The sequence below is a fragment of the Thermobia domestica genome, chromosome 14 (genome assembly GCF_964235325.1).
Source record: "Thermobia domestica chromosome 14, izTheDome1.hap1.1, whole genome shotgun sequence".
Lineage (NCBI taxonomy): Eukaryota > Metazoa > Arthropoda > Insecta > Zygentoma > Lepismatidae > Thermobia > Thermobia domestica.
Window position 1 is genome coordinate 20,324,356 of NC_137467.1, and position 12,316 is coordinate 20,336,671.

A 12,316-nucleotide genomic window follows, 5' to 3' on the forward strand; every position below is an offset into this window, starting at 1 on the left:
GTGCATAGCCTACTATCTGTAATCATGCGTATATACTCACAAAGTGAAGCTTTACCATTGTAAAAAGGCTCTGGGATATCACATTATGATAATAAAAAAAAAAGAAAAGGAGTGGTCTTTTCATGCCAGCATACGCAAAAATTGCGAAGGGAAACGCAACGCAAAAGATGCGAAAATCAATAACTGCTATGCCTATTATCGCAAACTAAAATGCAGTTTTTGCATTGCGTTGACACAAGCCAGGTTCCAGGGGTAAGTTGAATAAAATTGAAAGGAAGGAATGAAGAGATTTCAAGTCTCAAAGACCTTGTAACTACCTAGTTACAAAATGGCTACTCTGCCATCCGTAGTTTTGTATTTCGCACTGGTGACTTTGTAGCGTCCCCTATTAATTAAAGGATAAGTTGGAATTGATGGGAATTAATACGTACCAACACAATATGAATAATTTGTAACTGCCATTAATAAATGTACCGGTAGCTTTATGGAGAGGATAAAAAGAAGGCTTTTGTGCCATATTATTCTAATAGACCCCCTAACTTGCTTTTTATATTATTTTTCATTTTCTCAAATGGAAACAATTGTGTGTCTCACCGGTCAGACACAAAGAAAAGAAAACTGATTGTGTTATATTAGGTTCAATATCATACTAGTAGAATACGCCACAAACAGTACAATAATTACATTTGCAAATAAAAGAAATGATTAATTACTACTGTAATCAATCTAAACCATGTCATCTTAACATTGATTACTATACGTTTGTGAACGTTTTATCTGTTTACACTCACTATCTAACGTAAAGCGTATTCGTGCGTCTCTTTGTCTATTCCACGATAACGTTCGAAAAATGTATAATTTTTTCGTGGACAAAATATGTTGTCTTTGTGAGGATTCCTAGTTAGTGGCACCAGATTGAATGTTTTGTCGCCCCTCGGCCGACAAGGGTCTTGTGCCCCTCAACTTGACGTACAAATTTTTAACAGAATAGGAAAAATACTTATTTATGCATATATTTGTTTCAACTAAAAATAAATTTCAAGGAATTTTTATTTTGAATCTGCTGTTAAAAAAAAATAGAATTGTAACAAATTTACTTTTCTTCACTCCAATAAATAAATAAATAAAATTACGAACGCAATAATAGAAGATATACGTTTAGAATATTTTTGCCTGTAATAGTGTTAACATTATAACATCAAAAACATCGCTGAAGCGAGTAGAGTAGCATTTGTCTTCATTCCTGAAATTTATGTCTCTACTGCCATACATGATGATTATTTTGTTTTATTTCACACTATAGTAATGAAAGTAAATCAAACAGGAGAAAACTGTCATGGAAGAAAATCTGTTTGTTATTTGTCATTATTATCATTGAATTTTTACAAATTTTTGTGTCTTATTAACGTTCGTCCAATGCGCGTCCCCAGACCAGCGCATAGTGAGTCTAGTGGTAAGTTTGATCGTGCTAATTAAGTTCATTTCTTGATGCTTAGCAGGTGGCTCAGTGGTAGAGTGTTCACCTCTAGTGCATGGGGTCCTTGGTTCGATCCCAGTTCGCGCTAAGTGAACTTTGTGGTGAACGAACACCATGTGCGTGGGTTTACTCGAGGTTCTCCCGTTTCTTCCCACTTTATTCACTCCACCGTTTCGTTCATTTTTCATCATCACTGTCCCCTTTAGCCTCACCGTCATAACCCTGAGACGTAAAATTTAAATATTTCATTTTATTTTCTTGATGTTCAAATCGTTCAGGAATAAGGTGTAAGAGGAAGATAAATACAACTCCAAGATGAGCGTTTACTTGGTTGGTTGTATTTTATGTTGAATTTAGCATTCCTTTTCAACACCAAAGTTATACGAGACATAGACCTATAGTTTAAGGTGGAATCCAAACCATTCTAATACGTTGAAGGCTCTCCCATCAAGAATCGAACCAGTATCCATACCGGAAGCATAAATACGCAGAAAACACACATCTAAGCCATTTGACCACATAGGGACACTGTGGAAATTTACATACATTACCTATATAACAAAATGCGAGTACACTTTCACGTTAAATTGCGTAAAAATTACCAGATTTTCCTGCAACTCGGCATAGACTTATATCATCTTTGAGACTTGATCGGTTGCTTATTTTGGAGTTTATCCTTCCTTTGAGCAACAGGGCTATATGAGACGTGGACATGCAGATTAGCACAAAATTGGAACCACATGATCTCTCGCATCGGGAATCCAACACAAGTATCCAACGCCAAAAGAGCGTACTCTAACTTTATAGTGACGAAAGGAGCTTTTTTTTTTTTTTTTTTTTTAAATTAAGAATTAACTTCCATTTTTGAAGCTGAAGTTGTCCCTGTCAAAAGAAAATTTACGGTCCCTTTTCTAAAAACTAATGGATTTTGCTGAAAGATGGCATGTGTATTATTGCAATGGAGCCTATGTATTATTTACGCAGTGGTGCCCAACCCCCCTATGTCCATGGCGTACACGCCCAATTGTCTATCCGTAGGTGTTCTTCCATGAAAAAATCTTTTTTTCGATTAATTTTTACACCCCTCAAACATATTTATATAGATTTTTAACCCCCCAAATATTTCAATGACGCAGTTTGCGTCATAGCCCCCCCCTCTGTGGGCAACCCTGATTTACGTTAAATTCGATCTGTGCTGTGGGAATGACTTCTGTCATATTTCTTTAAAAGGAAGACCATTAGCACGCTTTTTATGTGCACGATGCCATTAGTTTATATTCTTAAGTACAAAGTGTATAAAGGTCGTAACAACGCTTCTTCGAATCCGGGGGGGGGGGCGCACGGTGGCTCAGTGGTAGTGGGTTTATCTCTTTTGCGGGGGATAGTAGTTCGATCCTCGCCCAAGTAAGTTTATGGTGGACAATAACGTGTTCGTGGGTTTTCTCGTTGTACTCCCGTTTCCTCTCACATTGCCATTCTATCAATTCTTCCATCATCATTCACTTGCCTTAATCATAATCTACTTTATCCTAAAGTGCATAATCGTGTGAGATTTCATTTCATTTCATTTTTGAGTTCCAGTAAGTTTACATCGAAGTTTTACGTATTCAGGTATTCAGGACGTTTTCAGGTATTCCTATCAAAACTGCATGGAATTGTAATTGATCAATAACATTTCACCTCTACCCCCACCCCACCCCAGCTGTAGGAGTCGAGAAAACAGTGCAGTAGTCGAGTCTCATTTCAGTCTATGGCATAGGAGACCTGGGTTCAATTCCCGGCGGGACCTCATGTGGTTCGAATTCTACATTAATCATTAGGTTCCGTCTCATAATATAGCCTTGCTGCTGAAAGGGACTTTAAACTCAAAATCAACTCAACTCATTTCAGTCTAAGAAATATTTCATATGTCGTTCTGTTAGAGTGGCTTTTGAAATTCAATGCCATACGATCGTTTCAATAAATGTCATTTTTCTTTCCATGATTGCATTTCTACCTTCTGTGCTTAGAGACCTATTTAGGTCATATTTTGTAATTTCATTAAAATTTGTTTATTTCTATCAACTGATTGCTTCTTTTATTGATTTTACCTGAATAATCAACAACACTATCAAGAACAGAGCCGAATTCGATCGATCTGGATCAAACTTGGCTTGCTGGTAAACTTTGACCCATCTCACAAGCGTATATTGTGATACGAAGGATTTTGGTTCCCGAATTATGGGTCATCAGATGTTGGATTTGGACTTACGTAAGTTCTCGGAAAACTATTTTAGTGAAGACTTAGTTAAAAGTGTCAGTGAAATATTACTTCCTTTTTTTCTCCAATTGGGAAACTTACTAATTGTTTTTTTTTTTTTTTTAATAGTACATGCATTGTTATCTTCAATGACAAGAGAAGAACCAGTACATTTATTACGTGCAGTGTAATGTTCAAAAACTGGATGCAATCAAATACTCAGGACTACGGATGCGCGAAAACGTTTTTTATAAAAGCCAGAAAAACTGAAAACCGAAAAAAACTCAAAAACCGACATTTAGATTTTGATAGAAAATTGAATCGGTTTCTGATATAAAACCGAACTAGTTCTTAAATAATACCCTTTTCTGAAAAGTTTCAAAAAACCTGTTTCGGTTCCTCTAAAAACCGACTTTTGTGGTCTCGACTTTTGTGGTCACTACTACTTACACCATGTTCATTAATAAGTGTTTACAGAAGTAGTTCTTCTCTCCAACACATGATGTCGCTACTAGTTTCGCTGCGATAAGCTTTCCTTCCTACGAATGACAAACGAACATCCTTAACTCAGGTAAGTTTGAAAGGAGATTTGGAACGCTATTTGATTTGTTTCTTGTTTCAAAATAAAACGTTTAATCTTTAAACATCGGCCACGGATTTGAACCCGAAATCGTAGCGTCTCACGTTGGGGGTGTTATGACCCCCCTAATAATCGCAGAATCATGATTGATACGTTTTAGGAAAGCTTATAGTATTCAGATTTCGATAAGGCAACATTTGTGCAATTCCAGTCCTATTCGTAGAAGAAGAAGAAGAAGAAGAAGAAGAAGAAGAGGAAGGAACAAAAACTGCTGAAAAATATATTTAAAAAAATTGAATTTGGTGGATCCTGGTAACTTACAGCTACCCTACGAAGACAAAATGATAAACCAATGTGTAGGCAAGACACTTGTGACAATAATATTAAAAAGTGGTAACCATTGCTGCAACATGAAAAGAGAGAAAAATTCAAAACGAAATTTCCATTGAAAAAAAAAAAGTTCAAGTATATCATTTTCGAAGGGCTGTTGCAGACTTTCGCGTTGGCGACCCTGGTGATCTCTCCCCCCTAATTATCACAGAGCAGGGACGTACGCAGGGGGTGGGTCCTGGAGATCCGGACCCTCCCCGAAATCTTGACTTTTCTGTAAATTTAGTCTAATTTTAGAGGACAATTTTATAAGTTTTAATGTAATTTATCCTCATATTGAATTTAAACCCTACCCAAAGACCCTTGGCCCCTTCCCGAAATAAATTTCTGCGTATGTGTCTGTCACAGAGTCATGATTGATACATCGTTGGAAAGCTTGTAGAACACAGATACCTACGATTTAACATTTTTGCAATTCCCGCACTATTCATAGAAGATATCTTATATGGAAGCGTCCTGAAAATAAATGCAATTTACGTCAAAAACTGAGACTCAAAAAATTGGCCAATTTTTGCTAACTTTGCCCGTATTATGAAACAGTACTTACGACAAAAGAGAAAATCCAAGGAGCTTTAGAGAAAATAAACAAGTGATGTCAACAGTATTTTACACACTATAACCACACTAAAAGCACCTACCATAAATTTGTATTTCGCTTACAACTCAACTTGACATGGAGTAGTAACATGTTTTTGCACCAAATTGCTTCCTTCACCGTATCATTGTCAAGAAGAAATCGTAATGTATTATTCTTCCACTTTCTTTGATACAGAGCACAATTTCACATTGTGACAACGAATTAAGATACGTATATTTAATCACATTTTATTTTTTTAAAAAAAAATATACTGTAAGATCTGTCGTTTTATTGCCTGCTAACTTAACATATTGGACGGTGCAATAAAAGTGCATAATTGTGTTACAGAAAGACAGAAATGGAATTGCAGATCTTTATACACTTTTCTTCACACTTCCCATGTGAAAGATTTTTTTTCGCTTTTAATATTATTTCGGTAAGAATAACCTTGTGTTTGCACAACGAAAACAGATCAAATTTTCTCACGGAGAATAATAATTCGGAAGGATTGCATCCAAAAATTTGTGGCAAAAAAATGGAGAAAATTTTCTCTATATAAGTGCAGTTAGATAATGATCTCTTAGCATTAGGGTTTGAAGCTCTCTCGCACACGAAACAGGCTTGGCATCTCACTCCTCGAGATATGGCAGCCAAATTATCGGTGAGTACAGTTAATTATCATTGGTTGATTAGGGTTTAGTGTCCTTTTCAGTGGCGACGCAACAGGAGACGTAAACTTAGAGCGTTAACGTAGAATCCAAATCATTTGAGCTCCTACCGGGAGTCAAACACGAGTTTCCTGCATCAAAGATGCGTTCACGTCTCATATGTCCTCGCTGTTGAACGGGGCACTATTTAATTCAAAAAGAGGGACCGCGGTGGCTCAGTGGGACCATTCACCTCTGGTGCATGGGATACCTGGTTCGATCTCATCTCGCGTCGTGTGGGCTTTGCCATGGACAAACACTATGTGCGTGGGTTTTCTTAGGGTTCTTCCGTTTCCTCCCATTTGCTTCACTCCACCATTTCATTCATTTCTTATCATCACCGTCTCCTTTACCCTAGCCAGCATAATCGTAAGACCTAAAGTTGATAGATTTATTTGTTTCTAATTCAATAAGACTAACGAATGTGGGGATAAGATAAAAGAATGGAATAAACATTTTTTTTTTAATCTTAAGGGTCTTCACTACAGCGAAATTAAACTACCGCTAATTTTAGAGTTTTTCTGTAATATCTTCTAAACTAGAAAAAATTTCGAAAATCAGAAACGTAGTGAACTAGACAATACAATTTTGTATGTGATATCATAATCACAACTCATCTGTCTGGTTTCGATTTGCAACTGTAGATACATTTAGCATTTTCTTTGTGGGTTCTGTAAATAGCGGTATGCCGGCGGATAGGTGAATAGTGGTAAAGGTATCACATGCAAAGTCGTATTATCTAGTTCACTACGCTTCTGCTTTTGGAACAATTTTATTTGTTTAGAAGATATTACAGAAAAACTCTAAAATTGGCGGTAGTTTAATTTTGCTGTAGTGAGGACTCTTAACGTCCCGCGTTTGTGCTTCGAGATTAAGGGAAATAGTTACGGGCGATAATGAATGAAATGGCGAAATGAACAGAGTGGGAAGAAACATACAGTGTTTTTCCACTACCTAGGCTGGTTGACGCGAACTTGGATCGAACCAAGGACCACGCACCAGAGGTGAGCGGTTTACAACAGAACCAACTCAGTTTCGAAATGAACAATTGTTGGCAGTCATGGATACAACGAGTTGCATACCATCGACAACACTATCAATATCCTTATTTGTAAGTCCTTAATTCTCTTTCTCTCGCTCCTTATCTTTTTCATGTGATTTACAGGGAAGAGGAGAAACATGGTTTGACGCAGGCCTGTATCCACGGGGGGCAGGGCGCCGGGCCCCCCTAAACTTTGGCTGGCCCCCATAAAATTTCACGGCAGGCTTGCAAATAAACTATAATATGGTGATGAAATATAACATGATTGGGTCGGTCCCCCCCCTAACTTCTACCGCTCCCCCCTTAATTTTTGGACTGGCTACGGGCCTGGTTTGACGTCACATAGCATTTAGTTGGAAATAACTTTTATAGTGTTTCAACTTCACAATTTTCTGGTTAGTTGATTGTAGTTAAATGTCCCTTCCCAGCACCGAGTCTACACGAGATCGAACCATCGAACCAGTGGCGAGGTTCATATGAGAAGGGCAGGGAGGTTCAGTTTGAGAACACGTGCTTTTTAATAATTTGTTAACCGACATAAAAAAAAAAAAAACCGAAGTTTTCGCCTTGACATGGGATTCACAGTGGCTCAGTGGTTGAGTGTGCTTATCTCTGATAACCCCTGGCCAAGTAAATTTGTGATTGACAACATCGCGTCCGTGGATTTTCTCGTGGTACTTCTCTTTCCTCCCACACTTTCATTCCATTATTTATTCGTCTCCTTTAGCATAATCATGAGACGTTAATCTGAAATATTTCATTTCATCTCATAAAACATGCCAAAAATTTACAACAAATGATGAAAGATAGAGTTCAAAGCTAAGATATTCAACATACAGAGGTAAAATTACCATTAAACAACATAAGAATAACATTACTGCTATTTGTCCAAATATCGAGATAAGACAAGTGGTCAACGTACAAAGTGACAGAATACATATTTTATGGGAAACTCGAGGTTGTACAAAAATCAGGCCAAGTTAGGAGGTGGCTCACTTAGAAACATAGTTAAATTAACTGTCTTCACGTGAGTCTCTGCCAATTAGCGATGAGAGAACAGATAAGAGCAAGATGAGCCCTTTAGCTGAAGACTGTATCAAACTTTATTAATAAAAAAATAAACCTAAAGTAACAGTGCTGCCAACTAACGGTAGAGAAGAAAATGGTTTATTTAATTATTTTATGTGTTACTTTTTCAGGTGATAATCCTTCTACTGATTGCCATGGTGCTGCTCGTCTGGGGACAGGAGGAGAAGAAGCCCAACGCTGATTTGAATAAATCTGAGGCTGGAGTTGGTTTAATAGGTAAATAAATACATTTACTTGTGTGCTATTTGCCGCTGACGGAGACTCGTGGAAATTAAGTTAGTGTGACTTAAAAATAAATAAATAAAAAATCTGCTAGTGTGGGGAGAAAAAAGCTCATTGACAATTTTCCTCCTTACGTTAAAATCACTGATTTCGGTATCCAGAAAAATCTCCGTTCTTTACTCTACAAAAAACTATAGTAGCATACTTGCTACATCCTTTCTATTTCAACTGTGCCCTCGGAAAAAATATGAAACATACTTCGACCCCACCCCTGGCGGCCTCCTACGAAGGAAACCGTCCCTTTGCTTTGAGGAAAGACGTGAAAGACCTCAGCTATGTTACCAATTCGTTATTCAGTCGTTTGGCGTTGACGAGTGAGGATCGTAAGCTACGTAGAATGGTTAACAAGATAGTGCACAGCGAAGTCTATGAAATAATATGGAATGTTTCAATGTGGCAACCCTGTCTGGATCCAACTATTGAAGGATATCAGCCATAGCGGCTTGTTCCTCCACTTTCGAGGCAGTGGCGGATCCAGGGGGGCGTCGCCCCCCAGAAGAGGAAACTTTCTTATTTTATATATAAATAAAATAGAGTTTGGAGCTCTTAGAAGTAGCTCTAAGTAACAGTATTACAAACCACCGCCCCCTAAGAAGTCCGTCCTGGATCCGCCCCTGTTTCGAGGTGGGTACGGGAAAACACACACCGACAGCAACGCCAGGAGAAGCACACTTGCAATAGAAGGGCTCTAAGTCCTACATAGCGGCAGGCTCGTAGCAGCCCAAAAGTGTAGGGGGGTTGGCAGAAGTTAGGGGGGGAACCAATCATATTATAAGTTCATTTGCAAGCCTACCGTGAACAATTTTAGGGGGACAGTAAAAATTTAGGGAGCCGGTCCCCCGTGTCCCCGTGGATACGGGCCTGCGTAACGGTGACGACGCCAGTGTTTAATTTCCTTGGGTGAAGAGATTGGTTTGGTAGAGTCTGATATATTACTTATACCGGTATAAGTAATCAAACTTTTTGTTCATCGAACGTTGAACTCATTTGGCAAGGCAAATATGATTTGATACAGTTAAGGCATATTAACATAGTCCTTCACAAAGTCATGGTGTCACACAGACTCATTTCAACGTGTAACATTTCTTACGTCAAAAGTATTAGAAATAGTTTTGCCTACAACACGAGATGAGACGAGACGAGGAACAAGGTTTTCATCTTTTCGTCTTGTCTCAATTTTCGAAAAGCTCTTCTTGCCTCGAATTTTTTCTCGTTTCTCTGTTACAGCTCCATAATTTCTTTTTGGGTGCTGCAGTATATAATTATCTTCATTTATTGAGTTAGTATTGCTAGTTAGGTCTTACGATATAATACCTTGACCATATAATGGGCGTTCTAAAAATGGCGCCCACGGATTACAGAGGACTATTCTACAAGTCAAAATAAAGCGAAAAATATATAAAATTGTATATCTTTCGGGTTCTTGTCTGAAGACGCGAATTGCACTGTATGGCAACGCCGCAGATAAAGAACCACAGAGTAGATCTACCAATCCATCAAATAGTTAAATCGATTCTTTCTAGATGGCAGTTACAGTAGGTAAACTTAAGGATGGTATTAGCACCATTTATTAGCGTAACAATCGATGTAACTGCTTGATGGATAGTTAAAGGAATGTTAATGGTTCCAAGATAATCTACGACGTTGCCACATAATGAAGTATTTGACTCTCCGTAGCGACTGAAGGAGGCCCCAGGGGGTATATACTATTCTTTTTAGCTTCTTTTAATTATATTTTATCATTGGCATGAGCCAGTAGTTTATTAAGGGTATTCACTACAGCGAAATTAAACTACTACTAATTTTAGTTTTTCTGTAATATCTTCAAAACAAATAAAAATATTCGAAAAGCAGAAATGTAGTGAACTAGACAATACGATTTTGTATGTGATACCGTTATCACAACTCACTTATCTGCTTTCGATTTGCAACTGTAGATAGATTTATCATTTTCTGCGGGTTCTACAAGTAGTGGCATACCAAAAGCAGACAGGTGAATTTGTGGTAAAGGTATCACATAGAAAATCATCTTGTCTAGTTCACTACATTTCTGCTTTTCGAATATTTTTATTTGTTTTGAAGATATTACAGAAAAAACTCTAAAATTAGCGGTAGTTTAATTTCGCTGTAGTGAAGACCCTTAAGGGACTATTATCTTCCAGCGTCTTCCTTCGGTCTCCTCCAACGAACATTTCCAGAATTCAAAGTTATCTCCCAACACCTCCGTTTTGTAAATTTATGTACTGTACAATACAAAATTTATAACCTTTTTTTTTTTGACTTAATTCATGTACAAGTTATCAGAATCTTTCTGCGGCACGAGAGGTCTACCAAAAATATAATATAACAACATTTGAACCATATTTATTATTGAAATGTATACTATTGTCTAATGACTTGCATATCTTTAAACGTTGATTAATGTTCTTCATTATTTTCATATAATCACTTTATCAATGTGTAGTTTTTAAACTATAAATAACGTAACACTAAAACAGTATATGAGAGCAAAGACTTGCGTGAATTAAGTCTCGCCTTACCTCGAATTTATAGAGGTACACACACATCCAAAATTATTGTCGCATGCTTATAAATGTGTTGTTGTAGGAATATAATTTAATAATGAATTCGCCCGGTATTTCATATAATGTTAGTATGTGTATAATCGGCAAAGACATGTATGTGCCAAATTTCATGTCAAAAGAGCAGTAAATAAGAACAATAAAACGAAAATAAAATTTTCTTGTCCATTTAGCAACATTTTGTTTTACTCATTCTAATTTTCGTATTTATAATTCTTTTCCTATGAAATTTATCACAAATATACATTTCCCGATTATACGCAAATTAAAAGTGCTCTGCAAAATTATTATCAAATTATATTCTTACAAGAAGACAGTTATAGTCTAGATGTGCGACAATCATTTTGGACATCAGTGTACTTCTTATCTCACGATCAACACGGACTATGCCTAATTTCATTGTATTTTGGTTAATTTTGAGGACCATGGTTACTTAAAGATATTTCTTGAAATTATAATTTTTGGTTTTTAATACACTCTAATTTGCTTATTGTCTCTTTTCTAGGTTACTTTCCGTTTCCTGGCTTCCCATTCATAAAGTTTGGAATTCCCCCACCGTATGGTATTGGATATGGAATAGCTCCTTATCCTGGAGTCGGATTTTATGGTTAAATTCCTAATTTCTTTCTTTTTTAAAAAAACATATATGTTCTAAAAAAAATTCTGAATGTGATTAAGGATTTGTAATATAATTGATAATATTTATTTCATAATAAAAATTTGAAGAAGTATGTTTTATTTGTCTCACTCTCACTCACTCTCTCTCTCTTGAAACCAACATAAACATTTGGTTTTATTTCTTGTATGTATATGCAACGAACTTAAGAAAGTTCGTTACCGAATTCTCTTTGTCTGTGTGTGTCTGTCCGCCTGTTATTTCAGAATTTGTTTCAATTTTGAGCTATCCATTCGACAGAGCATCAAAAACTCTCTGAAAGAAGTGATGGAATTTTTCGCGTTACTCATAACCCTTCCGGGGATATTGGCCATAAAAGCTCCGATTTCTGAAGATTTAAGAAGCCATTTTTCGGGAATGATAAGTCATAGAGAGATTATATTGGTGTTGATCAATACCTAAGAAGATGGTGAACATTTTGGTAGCAAAGTGTAAGCGGTGGCCACTGGTTATTTCTACATTTTCAGTAGCCCTATATACGGTATAAATATGGTGAAAAAAGGTAACAGCTCCATATACCAAATTCAATAGATCCTTTAATACTCAAATGTGTAAGTGCATTATCTATTAAATTTAATCAAATAAATTTAATATAGAATTTCACATAAATTTCGGGGGAAAAATTAAGTTCGTTCTGGTAATGCTAATCGAGATTGTTTATTAATAACATCAACA

At 36.7% G+C, this 12,316-nt stretch overlaps 1 protein-coding gene and 1 long non-coding RNA gene across 2 annotated transcripts in view; one reads left to right on the forward strand and one right to left on the reverse strand.

Moving 5' to 3' along the window:
* Positions 1–12,316, reverse strand: part of Ir76b (Ionotropic receptor 76b) — a 510,549-nt gene that overhangs the window by 55,797 nt on the left and 442,436 nt on the right. The gene's annotated exons all lie outside the window — the stretch shown is intronic.
* On the forward strand, positions 5,857–11,685 carry LOC145669571 (uncharacterized). The gene is made up of 3 exons (XR_014128214.1): positions 5,857–5,924; positions 8,212–8,317; positions 11,471–11,685. It is a non-coding gene; the product is annotated as an uncharacterized LOC145669571 (long non-coding RNA).